Source organism: Heloderma suspectum, chromosome 1 (assembly GCF_057233095.1).
Source record: "Heloderma suspectum isolate Gila_16-S chromosome 1, 16-S_ref, whole genome shotgun sequence".
In the NCBI taxonomy this organism is placed as follows: Eukaryota; Metazoa; Chordata; class Lepidosauria; order Squamata; family Helodermatidae; genus Heloderma; species Heloderma suspectum.
This window is the reverse complement of record NC_139458.1, coordinates 213,340,074-213,356,584: the sequence shown is the minus strand read 5'-3', so window position 1 is coordinate 213,356,584 and position 16,511 is coordinate 213,340,074.

Here is a 16,511-nt window from a genome sequence, read left to right as displayed (position 1 = left end):
TCCTAGTATTGGCTTCACTCACAAAAACTAGGAGCATGACCTCTAGTAGTGAAGGCACACAACCACGCCAACTCCAGCGACTTTGGTTGCAGTTCACGGCCTTTACTGTGGCCTTCTAAGCCATAATAACGAGGTGGTTGAGGGTTCGGTTCTGTCAGGGACGGGTCCCAGATCTCACCCTCTGACATAGATGTTATTGGAATGGGTTCTCCCCCTTGCATTGGCTGCACCATTGGAATGGGTGAAAATAGCATTGGTGGAGCAGCGGGCAAGTTGTCAGTACAGCTGACTGCATCCAAGTGGAAGGCTCTGGAGCAGTGGAAGACATGGTTGGTGTGGACGGTCACTGTCAGTCTGGAGAGGTCTGTACCAAAGTGAGCAGAATGGTTGGCTCTTCATCTCGCATTGGGAGATGAAGTGCTGGCCGACAGAGCCTGTGTGGACTGATCTCGGTCATGAGGCACTCACGCAGAGTCAGAAGGACCCAAGGGGCCCAACGCTTGATCCTGAGCAGGGTCATGCAACTCCTTACAAGCCTCTTCTTTTTTGAGTGTGAAGACAGACTGGCCTGCTTAGATACTTTCACCTTTTTTGTTAGTCTTTTTGCCTGTGTAAGCATCAAACATCAGCCTGGAGTGGGGGGGTCTTGTGTATTCAGGGAAATACGACGCTGAGGGGATGATGACCCCAACACTGGAGCAGGCTCCTGCACAGCAGTTGTGTGAGGGCGAGATTGGCAGATTTGCCATATCTTTAGGCTCCTTGACAGATTCCAGCGCCCGTTTCCAAAGTGCGGCTTTCAGCCGATCTGACCTGTTTCTTCTCACTTGCTTTGAGAAGGCTTTACAATGAGGACAAGCCTCAACAACGTGCCCTTCACCAAGGCAGAACAGGCAGAGAAAGTGCCCATCTGATGTCATGCCTCCCTTGGACTCCTCTGAGGATGAAGGGTAATGGCAGGTTCCAGACCCAAGGGAAGGGACCAGCACAGAAGGAGCCCAAGCCCCCGAGCCCCCTGGGGATGTTCGAGGCCCAGCTGCAGTCTCCCCAGAGGATTTGGAGTGTGAAATGCCACTGACCCCTGCAGAACGAAGGCAGCTGCATGCCCAGCAGCAGCGTCGGTGAGCCTCTGTCTGTTTAAGAGAGAAGCTCTCAGAGGCGGGAAAACTGATTGGATGTAGCTGCCTCAAGTTGTGGCATAAAAGGGAATGGCAGGCCGGAGCAAGGCTGCTGAAGAGCAATGCACACCAGACCTCAGTCATGGACCTGACCCACTGCCTTGCTTGTGTTCCCCCATGTGTTTTGGACCTCGGACTGGACAATGGACTTCTCTTTACCTCAGTGCTTTGGACTTACTGCCTAGGTAAAGTATTCCTCGCTACAAGCCACTTTTTTCCTCCCCCAGCCTTGGACAGGTTTACAACCCTGTTATTAGCCTGTATTGGCCCCAGGAGTGTAGCCAAGTAATCTATAGTGTTAGAGGGGCCTAGAGATCCATAATGCTTGCTTAAGTTTATTATTAGTGCAATTCCCTTGCTAGTAAGCCTCTGATCAGGTAAAGATGAGTCAAAGGCCGATACATTCCACACGAATGAGCCAGAAGTCCTTATCAAGATGTGCCTGAGAAGCAATGTTTGTTTATGCTGAGCTGCAGGTGGCTGTGCTGAGAACCATAGCAATGCTAGTCTATGCTGGGAATGCCCGCTAGGGGGCGCTTGCTGCTGTTATGCTGCCTGATTGCTAACATGTATGGTATAAAACCCATTGTACCCGATGGCTCTTGGTTCAGAGAAGCTGTCCGATCCAACCATTGGGTATGCCTGTGTGCTGTAAGTTACCCAACAAAGTCCCCTTGTAAGTAAACCTTTGAATCTGATTTATCACTATCTTGGCACCGATAACCTAAGAGTTCAACGCCCACGGCCGGGGCAACACACAGCCCGTGATTTATCACCACCAGCTACAGCCAGCTGGCAGGAGCTGACACCTGAGGGCGGCAACTTTGCCCCGCAGCGGGTGCACTTTCACAAGGGGGCCCTGAGGGCCATGAACCTGTGAGGGCGGTCGTGAAAGTCATGAAAAATTTAAAGAAACAAAAATGTAAGGAGACAGAGAGAAATATTTTATAGCAGGGGCGTCATTAGACACGGCTCACCTGGGCATGGGCCCCGGATCTTTTTGAGCTGTCCTAATTGCCATTTTTTAAACATTTTTCCATTGACTTGGATTGGAAAACAAAAATGGCCATAACATTTTTAGTTTGTAAGATAAATACATTAAATTTGGAGGCTTAGTAGCCCCCATAGAACTGATTGAATCTGCCAAATTTCAGAGAGTTAGGCCTAGTGGCTTTTGTGCTAGCCACAGGTAAAATTTGCTTTTTCCAAGAAAATATGTCAAAGCAAAGAGCTATAATTTCTTTGTTCTTCCACATAACTCTATGGAATTTGGAAACCTGGCAGCCCCCGTGGAGCTGATGGAACCTGCCAAATTTCAGGCAGTTATGTCCAGTGACTTTTGTGCTTTGTTGTTTATTCGTTTAGTCGCTTCCAACCCTTCGTGACTTCATGGACCAGCCCACATCAGAGCTTCCTGTCAGCCGTCGCCACCCCCAGCTCCCCCAAGGTCGAGTCTGTCACCTCCTAGTCACAGGTAAAGTTTGCTATTTTCAAGAAAATGTGTGAAAGCAAAGAGCTTTTTTTTTTTTTTTTAGTGCTTCCACATATGTGCATGGAATTTGGGGACCTAGAAGCTCCTATAGAGGTGACTGAGCCTGCCAAAGTTCAGACAGTTAAGTCTAGTGGCTTTTGTGCTAGCCACAGGGAAAATATGCTTTTTCCAAGAAAATCTGTCAAAGTAAAGAGCTATAATTTTTTTGTGCTTCCACATAAATTCATGGAAATTGGGGACCTAGCAGGCCCTATGGAGCTGACTGAACCTACCAAATTTCAGACAGTTAGGTCCAGTGGCTTTTGCACTAGTCATGCGTAAAATTGCCTTTTCTCAAAGTCTAAAATGAAAAGTAAAAACTGTCAAGTCACCCCGGGGAATCAGAGATCCTAATCAGAAGGTGTTTAAGGTGACAATTAGGAGGTCGCTATCCCTAATCTCTGGTGCAGGGTTTTTTTGAGGTGCAAAAAACCTCTCTCCCCCCACTTTTTTTTCCTGCTCTTACATGTCCACTGTTGTGAGCTTGCCTGCAATGACATTTTGAAGAGGGAGAAGGAAGGGAAGAAAGAGCTCCATGTGAAATACTGGTATTTCACACAGCATCTGATTTTACTGCCCCAAAGTGAAACCGTTGGATTCTGCAGAACTTTAGTAGCTTCAGTACAGCTAAGGATCCAATCAGTCTCCACAGACTTCTTTCTCCCCCTCCACTTTAATTTCTCCTAAATAGCTGTAGGACTCGAATAATCCCAAAGGGAGGGTTAGGACTATGTGGCATCATAATTGGGAAACTGCTGGGGCTTTTAAATAGGTTTTACAGTTTAAAATAAGCTAGAAAAAGCCCTCAGCCACCTCACCTCATAGTGTTCATTTAAATATGTGCAATCCTTATAAACCCTCCACAGCCTCCTAAATTCCTCTGAAGTAGGAATTCACAAACCTCTCTGAAAGGAGCCACTTGGCTTAGGGAATTCCCTCTACCCCCCCACCCCTGTGCACATTTCCAGTCACCATTCTTCTTTTCTTCTTCCCTTCCCTATCCTGTTCTTTCTTTCTCTTTATTCCACCCGGAGCATATCTTGAGGAATTCTTAAAGAGAATTCTCTTTGGTGGGCAAGAAAAGTTCTGAACTGTATTTGACTTTATACGAACAGACAAGAGGGTTGGGTATTCTCCTTCTCACTTAAGCCTTTGAGAAAAGTGGGGTCACATCGTTGCAGAGAAACAAAACTGGGGCTGTGTTTGTCAGTTGCCATTATCCAGCAATAGGAAGGGCTGTAGCTCAGTGGTAGAGTGCATGCTTGGCATGCAGAAGGTTCCAGGTTCAATCCCCAGCATCTCCAGGTAGGGCTAGGAAAGAATCCTGCCTGCAACCCTGGATAGCCACTGCTGCCAGTCAGTGTCAACAGTACTGGGCTAGATGGACCCAAGGTCTGACTCAGCATAGGGCAGCTTCCTATGTTTCTATGAACAGAAAGCTTTAATAAAAAATGAGGTTTTTTAAGTGGAGGGGAGATAAATGCTGCTCATTTATACAAGCCTATGTATGCCTACTCAGAAGCCCCATTATGTTTAATGAGGCTTACCCTCAGGAAAGTGTGCATAGCATTCCAACTCAAGTTACTTTTGCAAGGAGCTTTGCACCTTGATGTTCTGCATGTTTACTCAGAAATAAGTCCTGAGTTGTGAGCATGGTACTGCAGGCTTAATACACTGCCTACCCAATTCTGTCTAATGAATTGACTACCCTTTCAGCTCAGTCCTATGCATGTTTTGTCATTTGTGGGCTTGTGGGGGGGGGGGGTTGCATGAACTCTAGCTTCGGTGGTGAGGGAAAGGCACTTAGTGCACGCTCTGAGTTTCTCCATAACTTAGCCCTAGTTTTGAAAATAGACTGATTGGCTGAATCCTGGTGAAGTCTTGGCACAAAGGAGGTTATGGGGAGGAAGATACAGTGAGAGCTTGTGCATAAGGAGGAGGTAGAGAGGAGTTGCACAAAACATTTGTTTTGATGAAGAGTTGCTGGAGGATTGTAGGATGAGGAGGGATGGTTGCATGGAGGGGAATAGAATTGGTAGGGGGAGAATGTAAGTGCTCAGTGGTGAAAGAAACATTCTGCACATGCTCAGAGGCACTATCTGTTTAAGAACATGCAGCATGGCTCTTCTTCAGACCAAGGTCCATCTTGTCCAGCATTCTGTTCACTCAGTGGCCAATCAGATGCCCACTGGAAACCCACAAGCAGGACATGTGTGCAAATAGCACCTTCCCACCCATGGGAAACCCACAAGCAGGACATGAGTGCAATAGCACCTTCCTACCCATGTTCCCCTGCTGCTAACATTGGTGAAATGTACATAAATTCTAGTAATTCTAAATTAGAATGCATGTATATCCTTCAGAAACTTTGCAGGTTTCTTGCCTGGGGGACACCTCTTATGACCTGTGCATTTTCTTACAAATTTACCCAAAAACTATTGGGGAAGGGGTGAATGGAAGGGGAAGCAAATCCCTCCCTCCCCCAAACTGGAGAACTCCCCTTCCACATGAACTGCTGCACCTATCCTTCTGAAACTTTGCTGGTTTCTTACTTAGGGACAACTGTAAGCCGTCTGCAATTTTCAGAACAATGGTCCACAAGGAACATAGGGAGGTAAGTATGTCGTCTTTTGGAGACCTCAAAATATCAAGACCACCCTTGCACAAAAACCCTTGTGGCTAGCATTCTGAAATTTGGCAGACATGATCTCCTCTGTTGGGGCAGAGAATCCTGAAATTTGTATCCAATTCTTCCAAGGAATTAAAACGTTATTGGCAGTTCCCTTTAAAAGAAAATCAAAATATAAACCCTCCACCTATTTTTCTGACACTGGGCAGGTGTAATCCCCTTCTAGGAGGCTACTATGCCTGAAATTATCCAGTTCTGAACAAGAGAAAAAAGTTATTGTTTTTTTTCTAATTTCCCATGGTAGTCAACAGGAAGCATACTCATTTTTCCAAACCTTGACTCAGGTTTGGTGCTGAGCTGAAGTGGTCCGACTACAAATTGGCCAGAGCAGCAGTGGGATTTTTTGAAAATGCTGAATCAGGGTCTGAGTTGAAGTGGGGGTGGGGGGTCAAATGCACACTCCGTATGTATGTAATCTATACACACACGCATGCACCCCCCCACACACACACACATTAGACATGTGCTTAGACGTGTGTGTGCATGTGTATGCAAATTTGTGTTATGGGCCTGTGCCCCAGATCTTTTAAGACCCTAGCAACACCCCTGCTTTATAGTAAGAAAGAAGAAAACCTCAGCTTTTTGTAAAAAACAAAAAAAAACAAAACAGTTTGAAACAGCAAAACGCTAAGAGAGCTTTCCCTACGAGGTGCACACAATGGCGGTCGAAAGAGAACTGAGGGAATAAGCGGGAACCCACGGGGGACGTGCACACTGGGACAGTGGGGGAGGAGTTCTCACCAAAACCTCCTCAGCTATAGAAGCTTCCCAAATCAAGGCTCTGTGCAGGTGCAGAGCCCATATGTATGATGTAGAGAGGCCAGGAAGAAGGAGCAGCTGCAGGGAGCGAGCTTTCCTGCTCCCTGCCCAAAACAACATGCGACTCCAACAGCCTTGGGGCTGCAGAGTTGAAGGGGAGCACACTCTGGCCTTGGCCATCAGCCAGGAGACTCAGGATTACTCAATTGTGTGGGTTTGAGAGTTGGGGTGGCTGTGTGATTGCCATCTGTTGCAAGTCACCTTGAGGTTCATCTCATCAGAAGGTGAGATCTCAATCTTCTAAACAAAGAAAGGAAGAAAGTGCCACTGCTAAATATTACCCACCTATCTCCTTTGCCCCCACCCCTGCCCCACCTTAAGAAAAGGCCCTTTCAACACGAACAAGACAGAGATCGTGCCATTTCAGGAAATCCTCCTCTCTCCCCTGCCGCCACCCTTTTGGGCTATTTTCCCCTCCCCTTTTTTTTGTCTAGGCCTGGATTTTATGGCCTTTGCAGGCTAGCATTGTTTTCCCCCATGAGTGAGAATCTTATTAAATATTGATTCAGATAGATACAATCAGTGATGGATTTTAAAGACAGAAGCCTACCCAGGAGGTGATCTCAGATACACACTAGTAGCAAGGAAAAATACCCTGCACTGAACAACTCTGTGCAGAGGAGGCAACGGGAACGCTCTGTTTCTTTAATTCCCATTTCTAATTTCTGAGACTCTTATTAAAAATCCATCCTGCCGTTAGTTGCTTGCCAGTCTTTGCTAGCCCTGTCAGGAGTATAAAGCCTTCAAACTGACACGTTTTATAAATAACCAGTGAGTAAGAGATCCTGTTCCCATTTCTATAAAAATTCTCCTCCAAATGATAAAAGAGTGGTAAATAATTGAACAAAGTGATCTGACAGTACTAAATGTAGTACAGTGCCATTTATATTTAAAGAGTCCACTTATTTATAGGCAGATTAAGCTAAGAGCCAGGGTGTGTTTAATGAAGAAAACAGTTCAATTGTTGGCATAAGCCAGTGGGCTCTTTAGGAAAAGAACTTTCTTCACTTTATGCAGGAGGAAATTGGGGACTCTGTTGTACTTTAATAAATAGGGGGTACATTTCTGTATGCCAGACCCTAACAAATCATTGTTTGGAAGGGAGGGGAAGGAAAGAAAGAAAGAAAGAGAGGGATGGAGGGTGGGGGTGGGAGAAGGAAGGTAGGCAAGTAAGCACGCACAGAGACCTATCCCCTGTTACCATCCTTGCTTGCTTCTCTCCTCCCTGATAGAAAGAACACGTGACTCCAACTGACCGTTTCTGTCGGGGTGCAGCAGTGAGGGGGAGCCAGCCAGAGGAACCAGGGCTGCTGGGTCCGTGTACCTAGTTGTCAGGTACATTCATGATTTGCACCTGACTTTAAAACAACAATGCTATTGTTAGATTACAAAATCCCTGATCCTCCTAACGTGTTTGAATGAAACTGGATGAATCAAGGCTAGCTCACGAGGTGAGAAATGTGCCTGGATCTCACGTAATGTTTCAGAGGGTGACAGGCACACCTTTCAGATTTGTCAGGGCTTAGCTTCAGCACTGCAATGGGACTTGTAGTTTATAGCTAATATTTTATTGGAGGTAGCCTGGAAGGGCTTGGGCCTATTCAGCCTCTGGAATGTCAGAGTCTGTGTGAGCTCATCTCTGCCATTGTTCCCAGAGCAGAGCCAGGGGGAGTCACCCGACTCCTGTCCGCCTGCTGGTCTGGCCTTGGCAGGCAGGGAGGCTGGGAGCTGTCCGTGAGAACCTGACTAGGTGGGGTGTGGTTTGCAGAAAGGTTGCCCAGGTTGAGGCATCACTGCTAGAGGGCTGAGCAGTGATGCCCCTATTTAGACAGAGGCCTTGCTGAAAGGCCAAAAGCCTTTGTCAGACTAGGGGTCTGGAGGAGGTGTCTTACAGTCACACTTTCCCCTTTTAAGATGATGCAAAAGTGAGGAACATCTCATCTTCATTGCCTGAAACCCTCTCTGTTCGGATGCACTGTCATCTGAGCCTCTGGAGTATCCTGCACATGGACTCCCTTTCGAACTGGAACTTTAGGTTGCTAACGACTTGCCATGAAAAATACGACAATGCTTTTCATAGACTTTGAACTCTAGTTTGCTGTGGATTGTCTGTCTTCCTTCTCGTCAGCCCAGAGTGCCCTCATCTTGACTCTTGGACTTTTTTTTCTGTCTGGACTTGTGCAGTGTGAAGTTACCAAGGCACAAGCCTATGGCATAGAACTCTGCTTGTGTGGGTTTACTCTTCAATTTGATAGGCCTCGACCATGTAGCCTGGAGTTTCCAATGAAAGATTTAAAGTTGGACTAACTTGCTGTGGGTGTGGTTTTGTTTAAGCCTTTCTAGAATCTACCCCTTTGATTGCCTGGGAGGGATCATTCCAGGAATCATTCCCATTCCTTGTCTGGGGTTTGGAACCCTGTGTATGGATTGCCTGGGTTGGATGCACCAAAAAGCCCGAGTCCCTTCCCTTGTGTTCAGCTGTGGAGATGGCAGTGGGGAAACCATGTTGATGAGGATCTCAGAGATGGTGGTAGTGCTTAGCTTTTGACTGTTCTGGAATTACTTAGGGCCTACAGCTACTGACCATCAGCTATATGATTTCAAAAGTGTGTAATCATTAAGCTTTGGACATAGGATTTCCTACAATAAACAAGTCTCACTGATTTGGGTGTCCAGTGTCAGATTGCCTGAGTGTGTGTGCTTGAGGGATCAGGAAACCTGACAAGATTGTACACAATGGCATCCTCTGCATCATCATTGCATGGGATCATATGAAACAGCCCTGTACAGCATCAGACCGTTGACTGGCCCACCTAGCCCAGAATGGCCTACTGTGGTTAGCAGCAGCAATACAGGGTCTTGGGTTCTTTCACAGCCCTGCTCCCTCATAGTCTTACCAGAGATTGCAGGGACTGAACATGGGACTTTCTGCATGCAGAGCATGTGTTCTAGCATGAAGTCATGGTGGCCTCTCTCCATGCACCTCTCACAGGGATCTGTATCACAGATTGTGTTGTGCAGCTGCTTGGCCCAACAAAATGCCCTTGGCTGGCCGTGGGATTTGGCATATGTTCTGCATCTAGTATATAGCATCCCTAAAAATAATACTGCTGCTCTTAGCAACTGCTTGGCTTCCTTGTGCAGTCAGGCTGGCCCCAAGTTGAATGGCTGCTAGAGGCCACTGAGGTGAATGCCCTTTTAAAAAATGTCTACTCAGTAAGCATGTTGAAGAACTTGAGTTCCTTCACAGGGCACTGAATACTTGCCTTTAAAGTAATGTTGGGTCCTTTAAGTAGGTCGCTACTTATAGTCGGAGCTCTAAGGTCTCTGCAAATCCTTCTGAATGTAGCCATCTCCCTGTACACAGTCACCATCAATTTGTGCTTGCTGGCTTTTCCCTCAAAAGCAGACCCTCACAAACTCTGACTGAAGTGAAATACAGAAGCTGGTAGTAGCACTGCTTCAGTTGTGAAATTAACCTGGTTACATAAACTGGTCAGGAACAAAGATGATCTCCCCCTGCCTTGAGACTGAGCCATGGGGTAGGTCCTAAATATGATTCAATCTTTAGGTAGGAAAATAGCTGTTGTAAAGATAGCATGAACCAAGTGCTCTGTGAGTAGGTGCATGGAGGAAAGCTGTTTGGGGGCTCAAAAGCAGAGAACTGAAACCTAGAGCAGCAGCCATTTTGAGAACAGTTGCAGAAAACACTTCTATAGTTTTGGTTTAAAAAAAAAAAAAAAGTTCCGCACTTCAGTCTCTTTTATAAAGTCTGCAGCAGCAATTGTTACAACTGAACCTAGAAAAAATATTGGCATGTGTTGGGAGATTATTTTTCTTCAGTAGGACAGACCTTTTGCATAACAAAACTCAAATTCCAGAGTTCAGACTCAGAACTGAAAGGACATTTTAAAGCTGAACCCAAAGTTCAGATGTGGCTACATGACATGTTCTGTTACTTGTCCCTTGTTGCTCTTCTTCACATGGAAGGCTGAAAGAGGCAGAAATAGACAGGTAATGCATGGACCACTGAAAAGGCATCATGGAGGTTTGGAAGAATATTTCATTTCCACACAACACTGAGACTGAAGTTGCATCAAACTGGATGTTGTCACTCTGAAAATGATACCTTAAGTTAGGTCATAAGTTTAGGACATAAGGTAAGTCATCACCAAGCATGAACATCAATTCCACATCACCCTTACTTTCTCTTTGCTGTCTTGCTTCTGCCCTCATATTGGGGCTGGCCCTACCATTAGGTGGCGTGATTACTAGAAGCCAACATGGATTTGTCAGGAACAAATCCTGCCAGATGAATCTGATCTCATTTTTTGATCAAGTAACCTCCCTTGTGGACTGTGGGAATGCTGTAGACATAATATACCTCGACTTCAGCAAAGCTTTCGACAAAGTGCCCCATGATATCCTGATGAGCAAACTAGCTCAAAGTGGGCTAGATGAAACAAAGATCCGGGGGATCCACAGTTGGCTACAGGATTGGACTCAAAGAGTGCTTATCAATGGGATCTTCTCAGGGCTCAGTCCTGGGCCCAGTGCTCTTCAACATTTTTATTAATGACTTGGAGGAGGAGGTGCAGGGAATGCTGATCAAATTTGCAGATGACACAAAATTGGGTGGGATACCTAATACTTTTAGGTATCCCACCTAAGAAAAAGAAACCAAATGCACAGTTAAAAGATGGGGGATACATGGCTTAACCACACTACAAGTGAGAAGGATCTTGGAATTGTTGTATTCACAAGCTGAATATTCACAAGCTGAATATGGGCCAACCATGTGATGTGGCTGCAAAAAAGGCAAATGCTATTTTGGGCTGCATTAATAGAAGCATAGCTTCCAAATCCCAGGAAGTACTAGTTCCCCTCTACTCAGCACTGGTTAGGCCTCATCTGGAGTACTGTGTCAAGTTCTGGGCACCACATTTTAAGAAGGATGAAAACAAACTGGAGAGGGTTCAGAGGAGGGTAACAAAAATGATCAGGGGACTGGAAACAAAGTCCTATGAGGAGAGACTGAAAGAACTGGGCATGTTTAGCCCTGAGAAGAGAAGACCGAAGGGAGATATGATAGCGCTCTTCAAGTACTTGAAAGGTTGTCACAGAAGAAGGCCAGGATCTCTTCTCGATCTGCCCAGAGTACAGGACACGGAATAATGGGCTCAAGTTACAGGAAGCCGGATTCCAGCTGAACATCAGGAAAAACTTCCTGACTGTGAGAGCGATACGACAATGGAACCAATTACCTAGGAGGTGGTGGGCTCTCCCACACTGGAGGCATTCAAGACGAGGCAAGACAGCCATTTGTCAGGGATGCTCTGACCTGGATTCCTGCACTGAGCAGGGGGTTGGACTCGATGGCCTTGTAGGCCCCTTCCAACCCTACTGTTCTATGATTCTATGAGGCAGCTGCCTCAGGCATCTGATGTGGGGTGACATGAAAGGGCAGCAAATGGTTTGTGATTTAATTTATGCTGATTGTATTGCTAGTGCCAGGATGGGGGGGAAATTATTTATTCAGTTTCAAATGCAAAAACACACATCAACTTCTAACAATGGGATTCATCAAGAGTATTTATTTTCCAGTAGAATTATTCCTTTAAACTAGTGTAAAGGCCATGTCACCACAGACGCTAGTAGTCTGAAAATGATTGGATGAAAATATTTTTGGCCTTGTGACTGGAAAACTTTCAGGAGGCATTTCATTCTTTCCCTCCCTCTTCCTCTCTCAGCTTTCCAATTATGTCCCAGCTGAATTATGTCAGCTTCCCTTCAGTGAGCACCCCAATAATATTCCCTCTTCCCATTACGTTAAATCAAGCCTCCCCCATCATAGCAAACAGGGTCTTCCAACCCACCTCCCTCCCTCTCATTCACCCACACAATTAGCCTCCCTCCTTCCAATAAGAACCCCCTCCCATTACATGAAAGCATAGCCAGACCCACCCCTCCCTGTTGTAGGGAAAGGGGTGTTCCAAACCCCACCCCCACCTGGGCCTGAAAAAACAAAAGGTGAAATGGGGGAGGAGGGAGAGAAGAAAAAGCACCACCTTTGTCTCACCTGCCCTGAGCCAGAGCCATCCAATATGGCACTGGTCTTGCACCTTGCTCACTCCTGCCGCATCCCCAGCCCACTACCCCCCCCACACAAATATACAAACCCCACCCACACTCAGGGCATCATGGGAGGAGCATCAGCAGCCCTTCCCTCCTCACTTTCTGATTTGTCCTGTTCAAAACAATACAGTTCCGAGGGGGGGAGCGTGGCTGTTGCCCCTGCGAACCACCCTGAGGCCTAGCAGTGCCCAGTGAAGCCTGCCTATGAATCAAAACAAATAAAAACAAACCCAAACAGAAAACAAGAAAGTGGGAAGATGCAGGTAATGGAGGTCAAAAACATGTGATGTCAGATCAGGTACTATTTGGCATATTCCTTTTAAAAAGATAATTTAGCATTTCTTTAAGTTTCAGGTTGAAAATACGTGGTGACAGATCAGGCGCTGTTTGGTGCAGAGCAAATAAACCAGCATTGAACCATAGAGCAATAGGAGACTAGCGTGGAGCAAATAAACATACTGTTTTGCTATTAAAGCTCGAGCTTTGAACTTTATCGAAGTTTCAAAATATTCTGCACATCTACACTGCTGAAGTTTCAGTTTTCAAAAAATGAGCAAAATCAGTCTGGTAGATCTCTAGTAATAAGCGTTACATTAATACATTCTTATATAGATGTTGGGAGTTCATTATAAAGTCCAAGACTGCATGTTATATAAAACCATGTCCAAATGTTTTCAGCCTCAGGTGTCTAAATAACTTGACTGACCTGAATACCATGCACCTTAGGGCAGCGGTCCCCAACCTTTTTGGCACCAGGGACTGGTTTCGTGGAAGACAATTTTTCCACGGACCGGGGGGGGGGGGGGATGGTTAAATGTAAGCGCATTACATTTATTCTGTACTTTATTTCTATTATTATTACTACTCCCCTGCCACCCCCCAAAATCCCCCTGGGACAGAACCTACCTGGTGGTGGTTGGTCTGGGTCTATCCGCTGCTGTCCACACGCTGCACCCAGAGTGCAGACACAAATGGTGTCCAGGATAGCCGATGCCATTTGCATCCCTGTTCTTTGCAGTAATAGGCTACATAAAGATTCACGTAGCCTATTACTTGAAGAACAGGGATGCTCGCCCACCGCTCACCTCCTGCTGTACAGCCCCCTGCCTTAGGGCACAATCCTATCCAAGTTTAGACAGTGAAAAGTCCTACAGTCATGCTGGCTGGGGAATGCTGGGAGCTGTAGGATGTTTCTCTGTCTAAAGAGGCATAGAATTACACCCTTAACTGTGTGTGTGTGTGTGTGTGTGTGTGTGTGTGTGTTGGGGGGGAGGGGGGAGGAATTATTTGCTGCTCTGCTTCAGGAAACAAAATGTCTTGGCCCAGTCCTGCCTCATATAGATGAGATGCCTCTGAAGAGAGACCCTGGAGTTGGTGAAATATATATTAAGCACTGTGCGCTCACTGGAAGTGGCAATTTGAGGAGAGAGACTTTCTCATTTTGACAGGGAAATGCAGGTGTTACAAGCTCATGAAATAAGGGGAAAAAACAGCTTGAAATTTTTTTAAGGTGCTCATAGAGGATCAGCACCTCAATTGTTGTTTCCTTCTCCTGCCATCTTGACAAATATTTTCCACAGAACAAATTTTAATTTTAAATTATTTAAAATATTTATTGGCTGCCTTTTAGGGCAGAAGCCTACCCAAGGCAGTGCACAATAATAAAAGACATAATAAAATCTGATATGGTCTTAAAAGCAATAAAGACATAGTAAAAATAGCAAAAAAAACCCACAATAAAAACAATAAAAACATCAACAACAGTAAACATATTGGGGGAAGGCCAAAGTAAAAGAATATGTTTTCAGGTCTTCTTAAAAGCCTGCAATGATGGGGCCTGATGGACCAACAATGGCAACTTATTTCAGAGGTGTGGTGTCACTGCAGGAAAGGCCCTCTCTCATGTGGTCATCTGCCTAAATGCTCTCACAGATGGGCAAATGAAGAGGGCCTCTCTTGCTGATCTTAAAGTGCAGGCAGGCTGATATGGGTAAAGGCGGTCTTTCAAGTAACTTGATCCCAACCGTTTAAGGCTTTAAAGGTCAAAACCAGCACTTTAAACTGGCCTCAGAAACACACTGGTTACCAGTGCAGCTGGTGCGTTATATGATCGAATCGCTGCATTCCCACCAACACTTGGGTAGCCGCATTCTTCACCAGCTGAAGTTTCTGAAGGGTTTTCAATGGCAGCCCCATGTACAGCACATTACAGCAGTCCAGCCTGGACGTCACTAGTGCATGGATATCCCTATCCTCTCTGGTTAGGGCTGCAACTGGCATATCAGCCTAAGCTGGTAAAATGTACTCCTGGACATTGCGCTAACTGGGGAAGCCCAAGTGATGGCAGAGTCCAGGAGAGCTCCCAGACTACATACTTAGTCTTTTAGGGGAGTACAACTTCATCTACGACCAGCTGTAAACCTCCATCCAGAGTACTTGGTTTCCCAACCCACAGTACCTCCGTCTTATCTGGATTAAGTTTCAGCTTGTTTACCCTCATCCAGCCCAAAACAGCTGCCAGACACTGGTTCACAAGTTTGATAGCCTCCCTGGGATGCGCAGTTGGAAACAAAAGGCTGCCCAAACCTCCTGATGACTTCCCCCACCTGTTTCATTTAGATGTTAAAAAGCATGGAGGACAGGATGGAACCTTGCAGCAACCCACAGGTTAATGGCCATAGGGTGGAACAAAAGTCCCCCAGCACCACCTTCCAAGACCACTCCTCCAGAAAAGACTGGAACCACTTTAATATTGTGTCTCCTAAGCCCAACCCAGATAAACAATCCAGAAGGATACCACGGTCAATGGTATCGAAAGCCGCTGAGAAACCAGAAGAACAAACAGGGTTGCACTCCCCCCACCCCACCATCCATTCCTTGGTGTAAGTCATCAACCAGGGCGACAAAGGCTGTTTTTGACCCATGACCAGGTCTGAAACCTGATCGGAAGGGATTGAAATAATTAGTATCATCCAACACAGCTTGGAGTTTAGCAACTGACTTTGGAGTCACCATTTGTATTTGGGTGCACACGTACATGGCGGGAGTTGAGTAATCATGAGTAGGATGTTCATCAACTATTAAAATGCATAGGGTTGGATCCAGACCTGCCCTTCTGTGAATGGAAGGGCCCTTCTCTTCCTGAAAGGGGCAGAGATCCAATAGAAGCTCCCTGCTGGAGGGGAGGCAGTTTTCAATTATTCCCCCTTTCCCCTACAGTCCCCAGTGTCACCTCCCACTCTATTCTGGGGGTCCCCCAACTCTCCAGAGCAGCTTGTTACAGGGTGTTGTTGAAGAATTCACATCATTAGCCCTGAGTTTCGCTGGCACATTCATGTCTTCCCTCTTCTCCAACAGTCTCTCCTTCACTGCTGTCCTTTTTGAAATTCAGAAACATTCCTCCCCCTCTGCCTGCAGCCTTCTCTGCCATTATTCAGGGAGATGATTCCATAATGTCATTACCCTGACCAGGAGCAGTTACTTGAAAAGCAACATTTTTTTTAAAAATCCAGAATAGTAGCATTTGACACAATCTAGCCAACATAAATTGGAGAAAGTGGCAGAGAAATCTTCTAAAAATAGCATTTTTAGAAGTACAGTGAAGCATACTTCACTCTAGAGCAGGTATCAGAATTCAACTTGTGTCTTCATTATATACATATTACTGATTATATAGTGGTTTAAATTGGAAGATGGTAAAGCAAATGAAGTGTGTTAATATGGTTTTAAAATCCCAATATTCCTTAGTACTTATTAGGGAGTCCTTTATGTCCTCAAGGCACATTAGCTAATTACAGTGCAGAGAGAGGTAAAATACGCTGACTTTGGCTGCAATGTTATCCTGACTGCAGAGTGCAGACTTCATAAAACAAAAGGAACACGATTCTGGCAGGAATTCAAAAATGACAGTGTTCTGGAACAAAATGATATACAGCCTGCAGTTAGAGAGGAACACACACATGGAAAAGCCATGAACAAAGCATGATTGAAAAAAAAAAACACGTACGTAAAAGCCACCATGTCTAATCATGGGAAATGTTGAAAGTAACCTTTGGATCTTGGCCTTTCCCCATCTTTGAAATAAGCCATGTCCTAACGCCACTGGTGGTAGAACATAGACAGCTCTGACAGCATCACTCCCCTACCATCCCTCTGGATA